General features: G+C 40.1%; 1 long non-coding RNA gene across 4 annotated transcripts in view; it reads left to right on the top strand.

Moving 5' to 3' along the window:
• The window catches only part of LOC102445745 (uncharacterized), a 180,106-nt gene that overhangs the window by 16,683 nt on the left and 141,353 nt on the right, over nucleotides 1–22,070 (top strand). The window lies entirely within an intron of this gene.

The following is a 22,070-nucleotide window of genomic DNA, read 5'->3' as shown; positions in this document are numbered from 1 at the left end:
AGTGCTGTGTTGTAAAACTGCATAATCTTTTGATGGTACAGATGATTGTGTTAATGACTTCTGCCTTTAGTATGCTGTTTTCCTCTCTTCTTGTAAAGCTATTCAGGTCATTTTGAAGCACTGTCATCTGTGGGGGGAAAAAGAAAGGGTAGGGGATATCTGACTGCCAAGGTAAAAATAGATATTTGTTGATATACCAATGAATAGTGCCATGAAAAAAGCAGCCAGAGTTCTGGGCACTTTTGAATTGCTGGGCCCCAAGGCAGTTGCCCCTCCTCCACCCCTACCTCCCATTGTTGGGCCTGGAACCAGGGCTGGCCTTTGGGAAAATGGCACCCTGGGTGAACTTGTATTTTGGTGCCCTTGCCCCTTTGCTGGCTTTTCCTCATCATACGAACACCCTGCTGCCTCAAACCTCAGGCCCTTGCTGCTCCTTGTCCCTGATCATGATGGCCATAGTTAGTCAGCTTTTGACCGGGTGCGTAGCTCTGAGGGCCATAACATACCATGCCAGCACCACAGAATGGTATGGCCACCCTTTATTTTGTGCTGCTGCTGGCAGTGGTGCTGCCTTCCAGCTGGGGTGGTGGCAGAGTGGAAGCTGCTACCCAGGAGCTCAGAGGTGCCAGGGTTCAGCTCTAGTAAGCCCTAGCCAATTTAAGCACTCATGATTTCCCCCTGACCATGACACCCTGGTTGGCCCTGCTTAGACTTCTAAAATATTTGTACTCATTTTAATCCAAAAACCAGTCACATTTGTATCCTAATATTAGGGATTATATTTTCCCTATAAAGTGCAAGCATCAGCAATTTGTGTAGAAGTACTAATGAGCAGAATGATCTCATTCTGTCTTGCTCTCTCACATATTTGCTAGCCCATGCAGTAGACAGCTGCCTCTTGAGCAGTCTATTAATATAGCAGCTATGCTCCTTAAATTTGGTTCATATCTGTGGTCATAAATGTATTCTATGGCTACGTCTACATTGGCAGACTTTTCCGGAAATGCTTAAAACGGAACAGTTTTCCGTTATAAGTATTTCCGGAAAAAGTGCGTCTACATTGGCAGGATGTTTTTCCAGAAAAGCACTTTTTCCGGAAAAGCGTCCGTGGCCAATGTAGACACGCTTTTCCGGAAAAAAGCCCCGATTGTCATTTCGCAACCGGGGCTTTTTTGCGGGAAAGACTACTGTGCTGTCTACACTGGCCCTTTTCTGGAACAGTTTTTCCGGAAAAGGACTTTTGCCCGAATGGGAGCAGCACAGTTTTTCTGGAAAAACACTGACAATTTTACAATAGATCGTCATTGCTTTTCCGGAAAAGCAAGCGGCCAGTGTAGACAGCTCGCAGCTTATTCCGGAAAAGCGGCTGCTTTTCCGGAATAAGTGGTCCAGTGTAGACACAGCCTATGTGTTTATTGAGCAGCACTGCAAGCAGCACATGTATTGCAATAAAACTAACTACTCTGTGCTCATTTAAACAAGAATCCAGAGTAGGGACAGTCTCCTTTCATATCCACACCATGAAAGGAGAGGGCTTCTTCTTCTTTCTGTGGTGGCCTGTGTGATGTTCTCAAGCAATACTGCAGGATTCTAGTGTTCGAATTAAAGACTAAATGTATTCAAACTAGGTAAGAGAAAGAGTTAAAACAGTAATCTGCAGAACTGATCTAACCTGGAAATCTTTATTTATTCCCTATGGATTTAATTATAAGTGAATAATAATAATAAAAAAGATTACATTTCTAGAGAGCGGCAAGGAGTCCTGTGGCACCTTATAGACTAACTGAAGTGTAGGAGCATAAGCTTTCGTGGGCAAAGACCCACTTCGTCAGATGCATGTGGCAGATTCGTCAGATGCATTTCTAGAGAGGACATTGGTTTTTTTCCTCCCGTCTGGGCTTTTTTGCACTCCAGCCTGTCAGGGATGCAACCTTTCATTTTCAATCTTGAGTGTCCTCTTCCCTTTACCCATCTCATACTGCTGTTATGACTGTTGGATTTCTTTGTTGTTCTTGGCTTATTATATGATACCAGATATAATCCCTATAAAGCAATACCTCCAAGTCTTTTTCTCCAGGCATCCATTATCTGTATCCCAGATCCTCTCAGGCTTGTATTTATTGTTTTGGATAAACAGTTTTCCTGCACCTGTATTCCTCCCCTCTCCCTATTTTTTCAATATAAGGAGTCTTTTTGATGGTGTAAACACTCAATAATATTTTTTTCATACACGTTTACTTCTTCTCATTCAAATAGGCATCTCATTCTGGAAAATACAGGGTGGATAAATGGATAAATGCAGCTGGATAAATGTACACTTTATCTTAGCTTAATTTCTAGGCTTTTCACATGAACTCAATTGTCTCAGAGCATCCACTAGAAGCCAGCTCATTCTGCTTTTCAAATGTCTTATATAATTTTATTTTTTCTTCATCTATGTATCAAGTATGAGTTATTAGTACAATGGAATCCATTTGTCTCACAGATAATAATGTTTAATGAAAGACTGAGAAATAATGGAGGAAGCATAGTCTAGATGTACATGGGCCCATTTCTACTTCGGTGGAAGTCAAAGGAAGTTTTTCCATTGATTTTTAACAGAAGCAGGAATACACCCTTTAAGGAGGAAGAATGGTTGTGTGACTAAAGCATAAGTTGCTGTCAATATCAATATAGATCTGGGATTTCCTCCCCCCACTTTGTCATACATTTTGTGTGGCAAAGTGGTCATTTACTTAAATTCTTAGCCTTTGTTATCTTGTGTGTAAAATGGGGATTGTAATACTAATCTGACAAGGTTGTCATGGACAATATCAATGCATGATTGTGCTATGAAAGTACAAAATATTTTTAATATTTCCTCACCTTGGGAGATCAGCTGGTTGTTTAACCAGTTTTTTCTATTTCTAGCCTCTATATAACTATAAATCCTCTATTTAAAAAGTGTCCTGCAGTTTTCCCAGGACTCCAGGGAGACAGAGCTTCCTTGGCAGCTGTCCATGACTGTGGGTTATGCTGAGAAGGTATCAGAACTACCACAGATCTTTGCACCTTCATAGTGAAATGTAAAGCCCACTCCTTTGAACTAACATTCTCTTGGCAAAATGAAACAAAGAAAAAAACCAATAGTTGGCAAGATACATAGAGATCCTTTAAAGAATTTACTTTTGTAAGCACACACATGAATATGCACAGTAAAAAAAAACCCAGATAGATAATAGAAATTAAAAGCTAATTCATAGCCCTTCTGTTTGGCTGTCTAAGTTCTACCATACACAATACAGATTACACATGGTATAAATTGTTATTTGTACTAACTATTAGCCCTGAACTTACCTGCACTGCTGCCATTCTGTGATTCACATCTATTTTGTGTTTGGAAAAAAAAAAGCCACAAAAATAGTAACTTAATGACCAGAAATTTTTTTGAAAAAATAATGCAAATCAATAGCACAGTATTCTAATCTCAGATACATGGGAGATTATTGACGGGGAACTAGCAAAAAATAAACAGTCATCTTGTATGCAAGTCACACATCTGTGTCTGAATAGAATATAGCTCATGGTTGTGGGTTTTTTAAATTAGACCTTTGTTAATCGTACTTATTTTGTGTTGCTAAAATGTACAACTAGCAGGTTAGTATAGAAAAGGTAATTTGGAGTACGAAATCTGTATTGAGATCCAGTGGTTGGGAAAAAAAAGTCCAAGCTGTGGCTCTGACTTAACGTGTCTGCCTACAACCATTGCACTTGCTATATGTGAAATGTGATTATTGTTGCAACTCTAGTGAAATAATTTGAGATGAATGGATAGTCTGATCCCTGTGACCATCTGGAAGTGTGGCATATGGTCTTGAACTCTCCAATAGTGCCACAAAAGGGACTAACTAAGATTAGTAAATAAAAATGTGCAATGTTTCAAGGGTTGATCTTTAAAATGAATAACTGTTCAAAAGAATGGGATCTGATACAAAGGGTGAGAGTCAGCATATGAGCAGTGTGAAGGTAGAACAGAACCTGATCCATCATAGACTTCTAGTCACTGTCCTAGCATCAAAAAGTTTGATGGTTGTTCTCTACTTTTCCATTTGGCCAACCCACACTGATTTTCAGCTTTCAAAATAGAACTTAGAAGACTAAATAATTTAGATCCTTTTAAAAAATTGTTCATGAGAACTTTAGAAAACTAATATCCATACTGATAATTTATTATAAATTTGAGAGAATTTGTGTGTCTGTCTCAGTTTGGTCAAGAATGCCCGCTAAAACGGTGAGTGCTAGGACCACTAAATTTGGTACACAGCTTCCTCTTATGTGCCAGGAAAATGGGATGTGCCTGGATGTGGCTTGCTTCTCATAAAACCATATAGAAAAGAGAAACATCAGGCAGGGAAAAGGGGCCAGATGGGGGCACACCTCCTTTCCCCCATCTGAGACTGCCCCAGTCCCAAGCCTCCCATTCCTCAGACACCCTTGAGGGCAGGAGGGTGCTGAAGTTAGTCCCCACCCTCTGATTCATATGGGAACATTGGCGGCTGTACCCCCTCATCCAGGAGTGAGGGTAACGGATATAGTTTTCTAAATGCTGGGGAGTGTAGAGGGCAGATGAACCTGGATCTGCCTCATTTGGGGAACATGGACCTTTCCCCTGTCTGTGCCCGCTGGAGCTACGGTGGCCATGGAGAGGCACTTCTCACCGGGCACCAAGCTGCAATGCTAAGAAAGGGCTGGAGTACTCCTGTCTCCAAGGGCAGTCTGCATACTGAACCCCTCGTTCCTAGCCCCTTCCCAGAACAATGATTTAAATGAAGTGTGTGCATTTTCATTTTATTTTCCCCGAAATAAAAATTGATTGTTAAGGACTTGAGCAATACCAGGTAAACCTTCTAGTACTGAATAAATCTTGTTTAGAAAACAGCCCAGGCCTGTCTCATATACATATTAATCATTACATATATTCCATTGCTATGAGTTACAAATGTGATCATAAGTGATCAGAGGCTAGGGACACCATTCCTACCCATTTTGGCAGGGTATTGATGGGCCTAACCTCTATGAATCTATCCAGTTCTTTTTTGAACCCTGTTAAAGTCCTGGTCTTCACAACATCCTTTGACAAGGAGTTTCACAGATTGTCTGTGTGCTGTGTGAAGAAAAACCTCCTTTTGGTTGTTTGTTTAAAACCTGCTACCTATTAATTTTGTTTAGTGACCCCCTAGTTCTTAAGATATGGGAACAAGAAAATAACTTTCCCTTATTCACTTTCTCCATTCCTGTCATGATTTTATAGCCCTCTATCGTATTCCCCCTTAGTCTCTTCTTTTCTAAACAGAAAAGTCCCAGGCTTTTTTTTAATCTCTCTACCTATGGCACCTGTTCCAAACCCCTGATCATTTTTGTTACCCTTTTCTGAACCTTTTCCAATGCCAATATATCTTTTTTTAGATGAGGTGACCACATTAGTATGTAGTATTCAAGATGTGTGTGTACCATGGATTTATACAGAGGTAATAAGATATTTTCTGTCTTATTCTCTATCCCTTTTTTAATGATTCCCAACATTGTTTGCTTTTTTGACTTCTGCTGCAAATGGAGTGGATGTTTTCAGAGAACTATCCACAGTGACTCCAAGATCTCTCTCTTGAATGATTAGCTAAATAAGTCCCCATCATATCACAGGTATAGTTGGGATTATTTTTTCCAATGTGCATTTATCAACATTACCTACCTCATAGAGGTGGAAGGGACCTTGAAAGGTCATTGAGTCCACCCCCCTGCCCTCACAGCAGGACCAAGTACAATCCCTGATAGATTTGCCCCAGATCCCTAAATGGCTCCCCTCAGGAATTGAGCTCACAAACCTTGGTTTAGCAGGCCAGTAATCAAACCACTGAGCTAACCCTCCCCCCAAAACTTTGACATTTTGTTGCCCAATCACTTAGTTTTGTGAGGGCCTGTTGAAGCTCTTCACAGTCTGCTTTGGTCTTAACTATCTTGAGGAGTTGAGTATTTTCTGCAAATTTTGCCACTTCACTGTTACCCATTTCTCCAGATCATTTATAAATAGGTTAAATAGGATTGGTCCCAGTATGGACCCTTGGGAGACATCATTAGTTACCTCTCTCCATTCTGAAAATTGACCATTTATGCTTACCCTTGTTTCCTGTCTTTTGCCAGTTATCAGTCTATGAGAGGACCTTCTCTCTTATCCCATGACAACTAACTACTTAAGTGTCTGTGGTAAGGGACCTTGTCAAAGGCTCTCTGGAAATCTAAGTACACTATAACCACTGGATCCTCTTGGCCACATGCTTGTTGACCCCCATGAAGAACTCTACGGCAGTGTCTACATTGGCACCCTTTTCCGGAAAAGGGATGCTAATGAGACACTTCGGAATTGCAAATGCCACGGGGGATTTACATATCCCCCGCAGCATTTGCATGAACATGGCTGCCGCTTTTTTCCGGCTCGTGGTTTTGCCGGAGAAAAGCGCCAGTCTAGACGGGATCTTGCGGAAAATAAACCCTTTTCCGGAAGATCCCTTATTCCTATTTGCAAGTTCTTTCAGAACTCTTGGGTGAATGCCACCTGGTCCCAGTGACTTGTTACGGTTAAGTTTATCAATTTGTTCCAAAACCTCCTCTAATGACACCTCAATCTAGGACAATTTCTCATATTTGTCACCTGAAAAAGAATGGCTCAGGTTTGGGAATCTCCCTTACATCCTTAGCTCTGAGCAAATAATTCATTTAGTTTCTCCATAATTACCTTATTGTCTTTGAGTGTTCCTTTAGCATCTTGATTGTCCAGTGGCCCCACTGGTTGTTTACGTGCTTCTGAGATACTTAAAAATATTTTGCTATTACTTTTTAATTTTTTGGCTAGCTGTTCTTCAAACTTCTTTTTGGCTTTTCTTAATATATTTTTACACTTAATTTGACAAAGTTTATGCTCCTTTCTATTTTCCTCATTGGATTTAACTTCCACTTTTTAAACTATGCCTTTTTATCTCCCGCTGTTTTTTTTCCTTGGCTGTTCCTCCACTGTGGTTCTCTTACTGTTTTTGAATTTGGGGTATACATTTAAATTGGGCCTCTGTTATGGTGTCTTTAACAAGTCTTCATGCAGCTTTCAGGGATTTTACTTTTGGCATTGAGCCTTTTAACTGATGTTTAATTAACCTCCTTATTTTTGTGTATTTCCCCTTTCTGAAATTAAATGCAACCGTGCTGGGCTGCTGAGGTGTTTTTCCACCACAGAGATGTTAAATTTCATTGCATTATGGTCATTATTTCCGAGTGGTCCAGTTATATTTACCTCTTAAACAAAATCCTGTGCTCCACTTAGGACTAAATCAAGAAACACCTCTCCCCTTGTAGGTTCTAGAACTAGCTGCTCTAAGAAGCAGTCATTTAAGGTATCTAGAAACTTTATCTCTGCATCCCGTCCTGAAGTGACATGTATCCAGTCAATCTGGGGATAGTTGAAATACCCCACTATTATGGAGTTTTTTATTTTGATAGCCTCTCTAATCTCTCTTCATAGTCACTATCATTGTCCTGGTCAGGAGGTTGGCAATATATCCCTACCATTCTATTCTTATTATTAGAGCATGGAATTACTATCCATAGAGATTCTATGGAACATTTTGGTTAATTTACGATTTTTACTTCATTTGATTCTACATTTTCTGTGAGGGAATTTGTGCTTCTAAATAAACACTAGAATACTTTTGAACCAAAAATCTAGTAAATAATGTATTTATTTAGAGTAATTGAGGCTTTTGAATATTAGTGTTTTTATGTAAAACAATTTCAGCTATATAGCGAAAGTTACACTTGACTAACAATGTGTACACCAGTTGCTTTTGTTCTTTCTCTTTTTAAAGGTAATTCTTTTGCATTTTTTCCAGTTCTGTTTTTCCAAGTAAAACAACCAACCTTCAAAAAAGCCCAGCTGACACTGACAGGCTGAACAGTTTAAATTTACATGAAAATTATGTTGCCTTTGGTGAGAATATACAGATTTCTCATGTAATTTGGTCAAAACTAAGTAAAAAAAACTAGGTCATACCATGGTTATTACCTTCTGATAAATGCATAGCAATACGCAGCAGCAGAAATTAGGTTTTAATGAAAAAGATCTAATTCCAGAACAAGTTTTAGGTCTTTGCATGTTTGAACTGTATTATGGTGATAAATCTTCCCTTATCTCAAGAAATATGCAGAACATTTAAAAAATGAAATCTGCAGTTCACAAAAATAATTGATGTTTGAAGTTGTCACTGAAAAGGTGACTGACCTCCTCTGAGTGTTGCCTTGCTTAGCAACATTCCTTAGCAACGCTAGTCTATTATACAGCACACAGTATCAGAATATAGAGAATTGCCGACAGCCAATTACTAATCATTTTACACTAAATGTTAGTTGTAGAACACTGTTCTGTTCTTTGAGTTAAGTCACTCTGCTCCCCCACAATGGTCTGCCTTGATATGCCTAATTCGTTTTTTAAAATGTTTCTTCTAATTGCTTTTATTGAGTTTTCACTGTGTAAAGATATTCCACCTAAATTCTCAAAGGTTTTTCTGCACCTGATCTGTGTGGGCACTTAACAGAATTGAAATTCCTCTCTGAATTTCAAGAGGTAGGCCGTGGGACTACTATACAGCCTTTCCGAAGTCCTCTGCAGCCATTACTTCAACCTAGGGCCAAAGTAATGGTTGCTGTCTTTCTACATCTTCTTTCTAGGATTCCTGCCCAAAGGATCCATTTCAGTATAGATCCAGAGGTCCATTTTCATTCTGCTTCTCATGATTCTCTTTGCGTTGGCCTATCAAAAGCCAGTTAGGAGTGTCTCGCTGCATTGTAAAGGTTCCATCTGGATCCCAGGGAACTTGCAACCCAGACATCTTATGAGGGACATATGGCAGTAAGAAAATGTCACCCACATTCTTCTTGCTTTATTTTTCGATTATGCTCTCTCCTTATCTATTTGCCACTAGCAAAATGCTCTTGCAGTACTGCTTTGTTTATTAGAATGACCCTGCAAATGCTTATACTTGTGTGTGATGCTACTCCCTTGAGTGATCCTGTGGTGGATTTGGAGCTACTATATTGATGACTATTCTGTGTTTTATCTATTTGTTTGACTTCCATAAGATGCAGAGGCATTCTCTAAATACAAGGAGTTAATTCAAGCAGGGTTTAGCTGCATGGGCACAGGAAATCCAGACAGTGGCTCCAGATAAAACACTTCAAGGGTTAAGAGATAATGCTTTAGTTATTCACTTTAATGCTTTGGTCCCCCTCCTTCCATTTTTCTGAGTAACCTGAGAGCTAACTAACTTGATTATTAGTGGTCCATCCAAATGTGTGAATTGAGAAATAATAATAAAAAAAGACTTTTAATTGGATTAAAAACAGGCCCTCAATTATAAAGGCAGAGAGACTGCTGAGGAGCAGGCTGATTCCGGGGTTCAGGGGCTTGGGGCATAATAGGCTTGCCTGTGATTTTAGGAAGGAAAGACATGCATACAATTTATTGTTTTAAAAGCCTTTTTTTTCCTATTTGTTGAGCTTAAACAATGCTTTGTTTCAGAAGGCTATGTTGGGTCTCTTTATTCACCATTGATAAAATTCCCAAAGGGACAATGTGACCTGCTGGGTAAGCACAGTTATTTTATAGGCTACTGTAGCCCAGGAATCAGTCTAAGGTCTTGTTTGTACTACAGCCAGGACTGATGTTATGGCAATCAATCCACAGGGATGGATTCAGTGGGTCTAGTGAAGAGTCATTGTCAATTGCTTGGATGTAAATTCCAGAACTCCACTGGAATGGGAGTCTTTTCTGTTGATCCAGCATTGTGCAGACCCCACAGTAAGAAGATCTCAGTTATATTGACTTGAGTTACACTACTAATGTAACTCAAATTGCATTACTTAGGTCAACTTTTCCCCCCAGTACAGACCTGCCCTAAGAGTGTGAAATTACTTCTCTGGAGTGGAAAGGTCTCATCACTTTGGAGGGGAAAGTGCATTCAGAGTTCACAAAAAATGTCAAAGGTGCAGTTAGCCCTGTAATTGTGAGAGATCCCAGTGAACTCAGTGGATTATCCATACCTGTAATTGGTTCAGTGCAAGTTCGGGCATTATACTTTGCCTTTTCTATTGTACAATCTTCTATTGACTAGCTCTTCTTTCCTGAAAATTACTGAGCCACTTTTTCCATTCTACCATTTTGAAAACCCAGAGACATGCATTTCTCTGATTTTTCTAGGTGCAGTAATTTCTCTTTCCATGATGTCTACACTTTTTTTTTAAAGGACTGAGTACACCCTTAATTATTAAAAAGGTTCAAAATTAGTTTACTTTTCATTTGCTGTGAAAAACAATGTTCCCTTTTTTTTTCTATTTTCAAATTGTAAATGCAAATTCTAATGCTGTTTTCTTCCTCCCTCTGTAGTTAGCTAAAATGGACACCTTGATCATATGTAATTAGTCTATAGTGCATCTGTTACTTATCATTGTAACAAACCTATTTAAATTTTGAAAAATAACATGCATTTGGCTGAGTAATCTAATATGGCTTTTCTAGCCTTTCAGAAAATGCTCTATTAATTTCCATGACTACATTTGGTCGTCAGGAGGAACATGTTGCATTATATCTTCCTTTAAATGCAGTCTCGTTTTGTTATACGAGGAGCCAGGGAAGATGCACAGTACAATAAAGGTGATATTATGAGGGGATAAATTCATTGTTGCCTTATGGCTCAGATATGAAAACAATAGTACAAATAACAGCAATTACCTGACAAACAAATGGAAACCATATTCTGTGATATAAAGAAACTCTCATCCCATCTGTTTTTGAGGCGCAATTGCAGTGAAGTATTGAATTTGCTTAATTTGAAGACCATTGAAGGGTCTCGAGGCAGGAAGATATCAAATTCATGCAAATACTAATCGTGTCTGGCCAAACACATAAAGGGAAGAGAACTAAGCAATAACATTCATCCTCTTCCTTATGAACACTAAAAAGTCTGTCTCCATGAACAACTATTCAGAATTTGAAGGGTATGTGATGTGGTCAGATGAAGGATGAGTCTGAGCTTGGGAGACTATTTTAATGTGGCGCTGCTATGACTACTTGTAAATCTTACTGTACATTTTGTAGTGGTTACTATGGCTGACATTTTCATACTAATTTCCTTGATACCCACACTACCTTGCTTGGAGAAGGGTAAGCAGAGAAGTCATAAGCATAGGGCAGGGGGGGCTATAAGAGCATGGACTTTAAGGAATCTGGATCCAACACAGTATGAACTTTGCAAATCTGAGCCATCTTAATATGGATCTTAATATGGTAAAGATCTGGCCCCCTAGCTATCAGGATTTGGATCTATAGATACATGAATATGCATTTAATTTGTCATTGGTTGACAAATACATCCTGCAGCCTCTTGGAAGTTTCCTTTTATCTTTTATAGACCAATCAGTGTCACCATAAATCACTAGGCCACTTTCTGATTTTTGTTTTATCCCCATTAGTTATATGTGGGAGCTATACTATTTCAGTCACCTATATGGAAGCATCATGAAAAATGAAGCTAGAAGACAAATGGGTCAAATCTTAGGATCAGCAGGTTTTGAGTGCCATTTAATTAACTGGCACGTATAAATGTTGGTTAATAAACATTTGTTGATTGAGATGGGTAAACGTAATTATTGAATAACTGCCTTACTCCCTGAGCACTAGCCGTTTGGTACACTGAGTGACAGACACAGCTTGTGGGAAAATAATATGTGACCATGTAATTAGATTCTATCACAATGAGGCAGGGGAGGGGAAAAATAGAACCTTAATTCTGGCATTTTCTAGTTTCTGAGAGTTTGATTCTTAATATTTTGATAAGAGGAAGAAGTTATATGTAATGTTAGACAAAAGAAAAAAAGATGCAAAACCATGTTCAATTATATGCTTGTAATACAGGTTGAACCCTCAAATCCAGGCCTCTATGGTCTGGCAACATTTGTGGTCCAGCAGGGCCATGGATGTTGCTGGACCAAAGAGCCCTGGAGGTGGGAGTGGAAGCCAGCTGGAGATTGTAGGGCTGGGGACCCCTGGCTGCGCCAGGTGGAGGCTGAGGAATCCCAGCTTGGATGGGGAACCCCCAGCATCAGTGGGGCCAGAGAACCCGGCACCAGTGGGACCAGGTAGTGAAGAGAGAGCCCCCACCCCAGCCAGGGAACCCCTGGTGTCAGCCAGGCCAGGCGGTGAATGAGGAGCTCCTACCCTGGCTGGGAAGCCCCTTGCAACAGCGGGGCCAAGTGGTAGCCAGGCAGCCCTGGGCCAGAGAATCCAGGTGGAAGCAGGCCTGGCCCCAGCAGTGGGGCCAGTGGTGGCTGGGCAGCCCCAGCCGAGGAACCCCAGAAACCTCCAGCAGCCACGTGGCCTGGCCAGGGAACTCCACTGAGTTCTCTGAGGCAGGTGGGGCTGGGGAATCCCTAGTGAATCCCTAGTGAATCCCTAGAGAATCTCTAGTGGCAGCAGGGCTGATGGCTTCTGAGAGGGGCTGACAGTGGCTAGGTGGCCCCAGGAACCTCCAGGGAACCCTGGCAGCATTGGGACTGACAGCAGCCAGGAAGTCCTGACCAGAACCCAAGTGGCAGTGAGTGGCAGCAGGGTGGGGGCACCAGCCTTGGGAACCCGGGAGTGGGGTAGCCAGCAGGGGAGCACTGATCTCCCCTGGTCCAGGACAAATTAGTCCAGTCCTGAGGGTGCTGGACCAGGGACGTCCAACCTGTGCCATTAGGCTCTCATATGACTGTCCCTATTCTCAGACAGTTCAATTACAGGGAAAGGAAATTTTAGAAAGTGTTGTGGATCAGGACTGTGAATGTTAACTAGACATATAGCTGCCTTGCTTTTATAATATATGTTTGAACTAGAACCCACATGGACTTATGTAAAAAGATTATACTGTACATTATCCTGACACTTAGCAAATTTTGGGAGTATGGTTTTGTTCATCAAAGTGGTAATTATCTTTATTCAGCTTCAGCTTGTGGCATCAACAAAGAATATTATACTTCTCTTAATATTCTAAATCTTTCCACTCAATCCAAACTGCAGAAACAAACTTTTTATTTTTTTATGGAATGTGAGTATGTATTAACATTAAAAATTCTAATGTAATGTCTCAGTCATTTACTGAGATAAAACAAATCTGAAAATTGCATTTTGCGGGGGCTCAACTGCTGTCACTTTATAATTAACAACTTGCTTTTTCATTAGCAGTTTACAATGCATTTTACTAGTGAATTACTAATGAATAAACATATGAATCTTTTATATTATTTTGTAGATAATGAACACCAGGAAAGTCTACTGATATATTATAAAGCCCCGAGGGTATTGGTATTGGAATTCTATTCCTAACCATCCGTTCCAGACTGCAATTGATGTTACCTTTTAACATATGTTAAATAGTTCACAGTGACTTGATTAATCAATTAGGGTCTTGGCAAGTTGAAAACTGTGCCTGGAAGCAGTGAGATAGTGTAGACATTGAAGTGAGAAGAATGGTGATCAAAGCATGTTGTTGAAGGCCAAGGCTCTGCCCTAGGACAACCATCAAATATGGAGGACAGAGACTCCTCATTTAACTTTATTTCTTGCAACCTTTACTGTGTAGTATTCAGCTTAGTCAGAAAAGTGTCATTTCAGTCACGTTAGTCATGATTTTGTCCTCTTCTTTGAAACAACACATCTATTGTAACATAGAGAATTTTAGGGATCTACCATCTTTAATTATGATGTGGATTAACAGGTCATATAGGCTGATGCTTGTTTACTTGCCAAAATGGTATAGCTTTCTGGATGTCTAGTTGTATATAATACCTCCAGTGTGGCAGAGAAGATACAGGTAAGTATGGCAGAAGTCAAGGTCATATAGTAGTGAAGGAGTCAAATATATATAGATTTAGTTCTGCTGGATTTCTTTTGGCTTTGTGAACTTGGAAAAGACTTTTGAGTCAGAGTCACTGGTACATGGCACTGTATTATTCAGCTCTCAAATCTAATGGCAAAATGGAGTAAATCTAATTATTGGCTAGTTCAGCCAGAATTACATCGGCTTTGCTTCACTAGAGTGGCACAAAGTAGTCAGAATATACTGCTGAATCTCCCCATTGCTCCAGGTGTTAAATATTTATCATAGACACAGGAGGCTCTTTTTCAATCTGAATGCCTCTATAACTATGCAATATGACCACCTTGCAGGAGTGTTGTAAATATTATTTTTATGATTCTGTCCTTAAGTGGTGCTGGAGCACTGCGCAAAACCATTCTGGAGGTTTTTGAGGCTCTAGAACACTGTTCTGATACTTCTGCTTGTTCAGGGCCAGGTAGTTCTTTCCCTTCCTGGCCAGTGAGCATCCTTCAAGCTGGCAGGTTCTGGTGCTATGCCTGGTGAGGGCCACAAAGTGAGGGTCTGCACAGATGGAGCCAAGGGTGCTGCAGACTGGACTGGAGAATGGGGTCTGGAGCACCTGGGAACAAGTGGTAGAGCAAAGTCAGGAGCTATATAATGAAACTACCTGGACAGTGGAACCTTTCACAGTGAGCAGGATCTGGGTATAGCTGTGGGGAGGCAAGGATAGGACAGACTTTGTGGGGACTCACCTTTTGTTCCCCTGAGCTTCTTCCAACTCACGCACTGCCCCTTTCTTCCTCAGAGCTTCTCCCCTTTAGCCCACAGGTCCACCTACTCCTCCCAGGGCCTCTCACTGGCTTATGTTCTGGAACTATCCTTTTTCTATAGACTCTAGCACTCTTATGAGATAGGGAAATGTTATGAAAATCTTAAGCTAAACCCAGCCTAAACTCAGCCACTTTTCTAGTCATGACAAATTGTAAGGACTCAGGTTATAAGGTATCGAATTTTCTGGTCCAGTTCAGCAACGTGCTTTAACTTTAAACATGTGGCTAACTGCATTAGCGTCAGCATCCAGCTATGCTGAAATAAGAGACCATTAAACAGAACTAAGAGTACCAATGCCAGGATTTTCACCAATTTAACTACCATTTAAAAACTCAATCTCCTGGCCAGAGATTTTAAGGCTGCACAGCTCCCTGCTTTACACTATGATATGCAAGCCAGATGGCCTGCACTTTGCTTGCATTCTGAGAGCTATAAGGTGCATGGTCCACAGTTACAAGTTACCGCATAGTTCCTGTTATTCTTAAGTTGCAATCATTACAGAGAAAATATATGCAAACAATAGAAAAGCCCACATGCACACTAAAAAGGTTACCAAGGGTCACCCTGAACTTCAACCTAGGTCTTTGGGTATTTTAGTCATTTGCAATCCAAAACAGAGTCTTTCTTCTGGTAATAAGTTCATCTTTCTTAGCTCCAAAACCAGAGCACATGGGAAGATCAGCCATATTTTTATATAGCTTGGGCCTTTGATCTTGGCCTTCTGTAGCTGGCAATCAACAGACAATAATCCTTTCCTCAGGGCATAGCTTTAAAAGACTGTGGTTTTGAATACATTCATATTTTTTTAAAAATCTATGTAACTTTTTATATATAATGTTTTCTAATTTCCTTAGAGAGGTTCTTTGAGGATTCTCTAGAGAAGTGTTTCTCAAAGTGAGCTGCAGGCCCACTTTGGGAAAGGCGTTAGCAGGCCTGCACTGCTTTGTTTACATAAAGGGTCTGTAACCACAGAGCTTCGCGGCTCCCATTAGTTTACCATTTCCAGCCAAGGGGAGCCACGGGAAATGCTGGCCACTCTGCATCCCACAGCTCCATGTGACTAGAAACAGCAAACTGGAAGCAACGGGAGATGGGAGGCTCCATGGCTATGGACGCTTTAGATAAACAAAGTCGCGTGGACCCATTAGCTGCTTTCCCAAACCCGCTGCCTGCTTTGAGAAACACTACTCTAGACCGACCAATCAGATTATAGTTTCTGTATACAGACTATATATTCTCAGACTGTGTCTGAGAAATCAACACATATTTCTTCACATAAGAATTCATGTACCCAGGTCTTCAAACCCATGAGGTGAAGTCACAGGGCCTTCCCAATTGTATGTACAGAATTCCCACCCACCTCATATCTGGATTCTTTGTTGAGATGGAATGGACTACAACCAAAATTTTGCTCCATTTAGCAGTTCATCAGTGTAACCTCGTTTTTTTGTCAGATGTGTCAAATCTTCACTATTTATTTTTAAAATCTGTATTTTTAATATAGGGTGGTTGTGATTTTTTGTGGGAACATCAATTTCATAATACATTTGCTGATCCAGAACACTCCATTCCAAACAATGGCATTGAGTATGTCAGATTCCGGCACCTTCATCTGCTAAAACAACCTGTTTTCTGTCTCTGTCGATCACCTGCTATTGTATAATCTGCTTTTTTTTAATCAATGGGTTTATTGTAAATAAATCCTTTGGTTTTGCTGGCTGGAAGATTAGATAATGATCTCCCACTTGGAAAATAATAGTCTTGGCTTTCAATGTTTCTTTTCTGTAAAATTCACAGCTTTGCCCCAGCATTTATATTCTAGCAGGAGACCATTATCATGTCACAATGTGCTATTCCTTTGACATTATCTCTTTATAGCAGCAAGTACCTGTATAACTGGTTGTGCAGAATAATGTTTTGTATGCATGCATACTATTGCTGAGAACTACGCTGAAACCACCATGCTGATATTTCTCTCCATTGTTTTTGCTGAATTTCAATAATGATTCCAGGGGTGAATGACTGCTTTAGTTGTTTATCCAACTACTTTAGCAAAAATGTTTGCACAAAACAAGAGTTTCAAGGACGTTCTGCACTTGTCAAAACATGTGCAATGTACTGAAATAGCAGAAATTGTATGCTAATCATCCATAGAAACATCGTCTTTACCACAACATAATGAAAGGCGGCAGAGAATGGGAGACAGGAATCTTAAAAATAACAGTGAAAGCTTTTTCAGCATATCCCTTTAACTCTAAGAATATCAATAGAAGGTACAATTCCTCTTGTCAATCACACCTTTGTCTCAATTTGACTAAAACTTTCCAGCTATATTAGAAATCCATTAGGCAATCCATTTCACTTATGACAATACTGCTACTCAGAGTGAGTGAATGTACCCCACTTTTCAAATCATTCTTCAAACTTCATCTCTTGCATTACTTTTTATGGCAAAATGGGACAACTAGGTTGCCTATGTGCAATGATTTAAAGACAGCTAGTTAAACAAAACCAAAAAAACCCAAATTTCTACTTTCATATGAATAATTTAGTGTATTTATTCACCCTGATATGGTAGAGAACCGTGAGTTACAGCCACACATGGTACAAAAGATTTTCTTGTTCTGGGGCAAGGGCTGAGAAAACATTTGGGATTATAAGGAACAAAAGAAAAGAAAATGTGAACTTGTTGTACTTGGACAGATGAGTCATAATAGTTTGTTTTAAGGAATTAAATGAAGAATGCCATTATGTTATAGACTATACCATATAATGGTGCTCTAACTGATATTTGAACAAAGTGAATAGTGATTTTGGATACCCTGGAGAAACTTTTATGGATTCTGATTTACAGAGGACTTTGTGATGGGGTGAAGTCACAGTCAACCCCTTGGGTATCGTTCCTGAGGTGCTAACATGGCCACTGTCCCTTGTCTTCCTGCTCTCTGGGTCTCCTTACTACCCAGTCCTGCAGGGCCAGGTCTGCTGGTCTCCCCCAGTCAAAGCCCAGAGCTGCCGCCAGCGAGAAGCAGTAAAGACACTGAACTTTGTCAGGTCCAAAGAGTGCAATTTTGAGCCCAGCTTCCTGGGATACCACTCCCCAAATGGGATCAAAACCCCTCAAATAATTATCTGGGTAAGCTCCCTTTAACAAAGAAAAGGAGAATGTACATGCTGGTTGCCCCTCTAGGTAACAATTATTTACACTGGGTTTGATAGAAAATAAAAGTGATTTTATTAAGTAGAAGCAGTAAGATTTAAGTGGTAATAAGTGAGAACAGGCAGAGCAAAGTAGATTACAAATCAAAAGAAACAAAAACGTTTAGCTAATTCTACACTGAAACCTCAGTACAAACTTACTCAGACTCACCCTAAAACCTCTTTTCCAGCTGTCCTTCCAAACCAGGGCTGTCTCTCCACCCTGGGGCTTTAGCTCCTTCCTCTAGCTACAGCCCAGCCAAAAGACTTTGGCTTTCCTATTCTTTTTTAAGGAATTGAGGCTACTCCCTACCAACCACTACTCAGACTTAAGGACCAAGAGGTTGCTTAACAGCTGCTCATCGAAACGTTGAGGGCAACACCCTTGATGCTTGTCATTCACACATTTAAAACCCACAAAGTATTCCCCACTCCTTGGCTGTGTCTACATTGGCATCCCTTTCTGGAAAAGGGATGCTAATGAGACACTTCAGAATTGCAAATCCGCGGGGGCTTTAAATATCCCCTGCAGCATTTGCATTTACATGGCTGCCGCTTTTTTCCGGCTTGGGGTTTTTGCCGGAGAAAAGCGCCAGTGTAGACGCGCTTTCAAGTAGGAATAAGGGATCCTCCGGAAAAGGGCTTATTTTCCGGAGAATCGCGTCTACACTGGCGCTTTTCTCCGGCAAAAACCCCAAGCCGGAAAAAAGTGGCAGCCATGTAAATGCAAATGCTGTGGGGGATATTTAAAGCCCCCTCGGATTTGCAATTCCGAAGTGTCTCATTGGCATCCCTTTCCGGAAAAGGGATGCTAATGTAGACACAGCCCTTATGTCTAATTTTACACAGAAAAATAATGCCTACATCAAAATAAGATAAACAGAACCAGTGGAGAACAAGGAGTCCTGTGGCACATTAGAGACTTAGGACATAAGCTTTTGTGAGTAAAACCCACTTCATTGGATGAACTGGAGTAATTAAAACTTCTACTCCAATTCATGTGATGAAGTGAGTTTTACCACTGAAAGCTTTTCCCCTAATAGATGTGTTAGTCTCTAAGGGTGCGTATATTCTGCACTGTTATTGCAGAATAACCGCCATTATACCCCCCCCCAAAAACCCCAATGCTAGTATCTACACAGCAATTGCCTTATTTCAAAATAATTTAGAAATAACAGATGGCTTATGACAAAATCTGTAAACTTCATTCTAGAAGGAATAATGCCTATTCCAATATAGCTATTTCAAAATAAGGTGAGTGTAGATGCTCCATTGTTGCTATTTCAAAATAGCCCCTTATCAGGGCCATTCTAAGTTATTCCTTCCCAGTGCCTCCTAGGGCTCTAAATTGAGATAGCATATCTACATTAGGGAAGCGTGCTTCGGTCTAATTTTGAGGCTTCCCTGCAGTGTAGACGTGCTATTTCAAAATAATCTATTTTGGAATAACTATTCCAGAATAGCTTATTTCAAAATGAGCATGCAGTGTAGACGTATCCTAAAGTGCCACAGGTCTCCTCCATGTAAATTAGGTCAATGTTATTTTTTAGTGTAGGTAGGGCCTTAACAGACTATAGCTCTAGAGTGTCAATGGAGTGCCCAAGTTACTTACGAAAATGTGTGTTAGATCTAACTGTAAAGATTTTGACCGATGCCTAATTGATGCTTAAGTGTTTCTAAAATTTCCATCTCTTGATGAAATTCATGGAATTTAGTAACCTGAGGTCTTCAATTATCCACTAGACCTCTATCTGCAACTTTGGGTCACTAATACTTGAAATTTTGGCAATTTGGGACTTCAGAAATATTTTGAAAGTACTTTGGAATACCTCAAACAACTATTACAAATATTCATTCAGATTTTAAAAAAAGCTTTTTTCCAGGTGTTTTGGTTCTTGTTATGTTTTCTAACTGCAAATATTTCAGTCAACAGTTTAGCCAACAGGAATGTTTTCAGAAACAGATAGTTTAAAGAATATGCAAGGACAGCAAATTTGACATCTGCAAATATGAATATTCACACCAAACACTTAAATATAAGGGCAGGGAGCAGAAACAATAATATGTATCTAATTAGAAATGAGTAACATTTCTCTAATTCAGAATATCAGGCACTCCCAACAGACTGCTCATAAAGACTGAATGATTTCAAATAATTAATAATTTCTCAAAAATGGTGAAGCTGCAACTAGACAATTTGTAACAGCAAAAGAAAGTAAGTTTGTTTAGAAAGTGACTTTTTATGAATATTTGCTAAGATGCAATAAAGATGCTGAAGGTCTTTCTATGTGAATTTTCAAAAGGAAGTGAGGAAGTTAGGAGCCCAACTCACAATAATGTTTAATGGGAGTTATGTGCCTAACTCTCTTTGACAGTTTTGAAAAACCCAACCAAATATTTTAATAGAGGGAGCTACATGACTTCCTCAAAAGTATTGTCACTAATATAATCAAACACAGAGGTAAGAAAAAAATAATCAAACTAGAGAGAAATGGAAGTCCCATGGGAGCTAGATCTGTTAGGGTAAGTCTACACTACCACCCTAGTTCGAACTAGGGTGATAATGTAGGCAACCGGAGTTGCAAATGAAGCCCAGGATTTGAATTTCCCGGGCTTCATATTGCCGGGCGCCGCCATTTTTAAATGTCCGCTAGTGCAGACTCCGTGCCGCGCGGCTACATGAGGAGTGAAATGAGGAGTAACGGTAGTTCAGAATAGGAAGCCTAATCCGAACTACCTAGTCATACTAGCGGACATTTAAAAATGGCGGCGCCTGGCAATATGCAAATGAAGCCCTGGAAATTCAAATCCCGGGCTTCATTTGCAACTCCGGTTGCCTACATTACCACCCTAGTCCGAACTAGGGTGGTAGTGTAGACATACCCTTACATAGTTCAAAAGAGATAGCAGGACTTTACAATATATTTTGTAAACTCTTTTTTCTAGTGCTCCCCTTAGAACAAACAAACAAACAAACAAACAATTCTGTTTCCTAAGTTGATAAAATTTGGAAGCTCAGGTGTCCTTCTCAATATCAGAACTTAGAAACTAATTGAAAGGAGAACTCATACCAATACTTTGCATGGTAAATTTCAGCACATTACTTGTATAATAACAAATAGAAGCCTGGTCCTTCCCTTTAAAAATTACATACGGTATTGTATTGTACCTCTATGCATTAAATTGGTTCAACTAGATCCTGTCACACAAGAATGCAGATGGAAGACAGAGTTCAAGGAGCTTTTTCCTGCTGATTGTGTACAAAGGCATAATGTCAATCCTTGCACTTGGGTTAAAGCTGGTGGATTATTAAACTGACAGCGATACTTGAAATCCCTCAGGTAATGGAGTGAATACAAGAATGGGGCTATTCTCCTCCCATTGTGCTGACCACAGAGTTGGACTGGCACACAGGGGCAGATGACCATTTTGCGGGGCCCGGGGCAGCACAATTTTGCGGGGCCCCCCTTTGCCACTGCTCATGCGTGGGTCTTCTTGAAGCCCGGGGCCCGGGGAGGCCACCCCACTCGCCCTGCCCTTTATCCGCCCCTGCTGGCACAAAAACTGCACTTACAGAGTCTTGTGTGCTTGATGTCCTGTGTGCTTTTTTAAAAAACTAAATAAAACAATCAAGAAGTTTCTGACAAGAGGGCTCTCTGTCATTTTTCCATTTCCATCCTTGTGCTTTGAGAACTAACAAAACATGCTTTTAAATGATCTTTTGTAGACTCTGCCTTCCCACATCTTTCCTTCTAATTACCAGGGACATTGCATTTGCTTTGTAAAGTCTTTCCTTTCTCTTCCTTTTTCTGCTGTTTACTTTGAAGGGAACAGGTATGGGTAGGAGAAGTTTTTTAAAAGAATTATGTTGAAGCTGAGTCAATTTTCTTCTTCAATTTCTCAGAGGCCTATGTTTAGGAATTGGAGAGATGAGGATAAAAGTGCTGTTTACTTGCTTGGAATTTCAGTTCAAGACATTTCTTTTTCCTTTTCACTCTCTTGATACTTTTACTAGTCCCATATTTGCATCACAAAAGCATTTTAAATCAATAACAACAGTCTCTAATCTTGCTCTGATTTTGCCTTTCATTTCAGCAGTCCTGCTAACTT

This window comes from Pelodiscus sinensis, chromosome 1 (assembly GCF_049634645.1).
Source record: "Pelodiscus sinensis isolate JC-2024 chromosome 1, ASM4963464v1, whole genome shotgun sequence".
Taxonomy (NCBI): domain Eukaryota; kingdom Metazoa; phylum Chordata; order Testudines; family Trionychidae; genus Pelodiscus; species Pelodiscus sinensis.
Note: the sequence above shows the minus strand (reverse complement) of the source record. Positions and strands in the feature narration are given on the sequence as shown.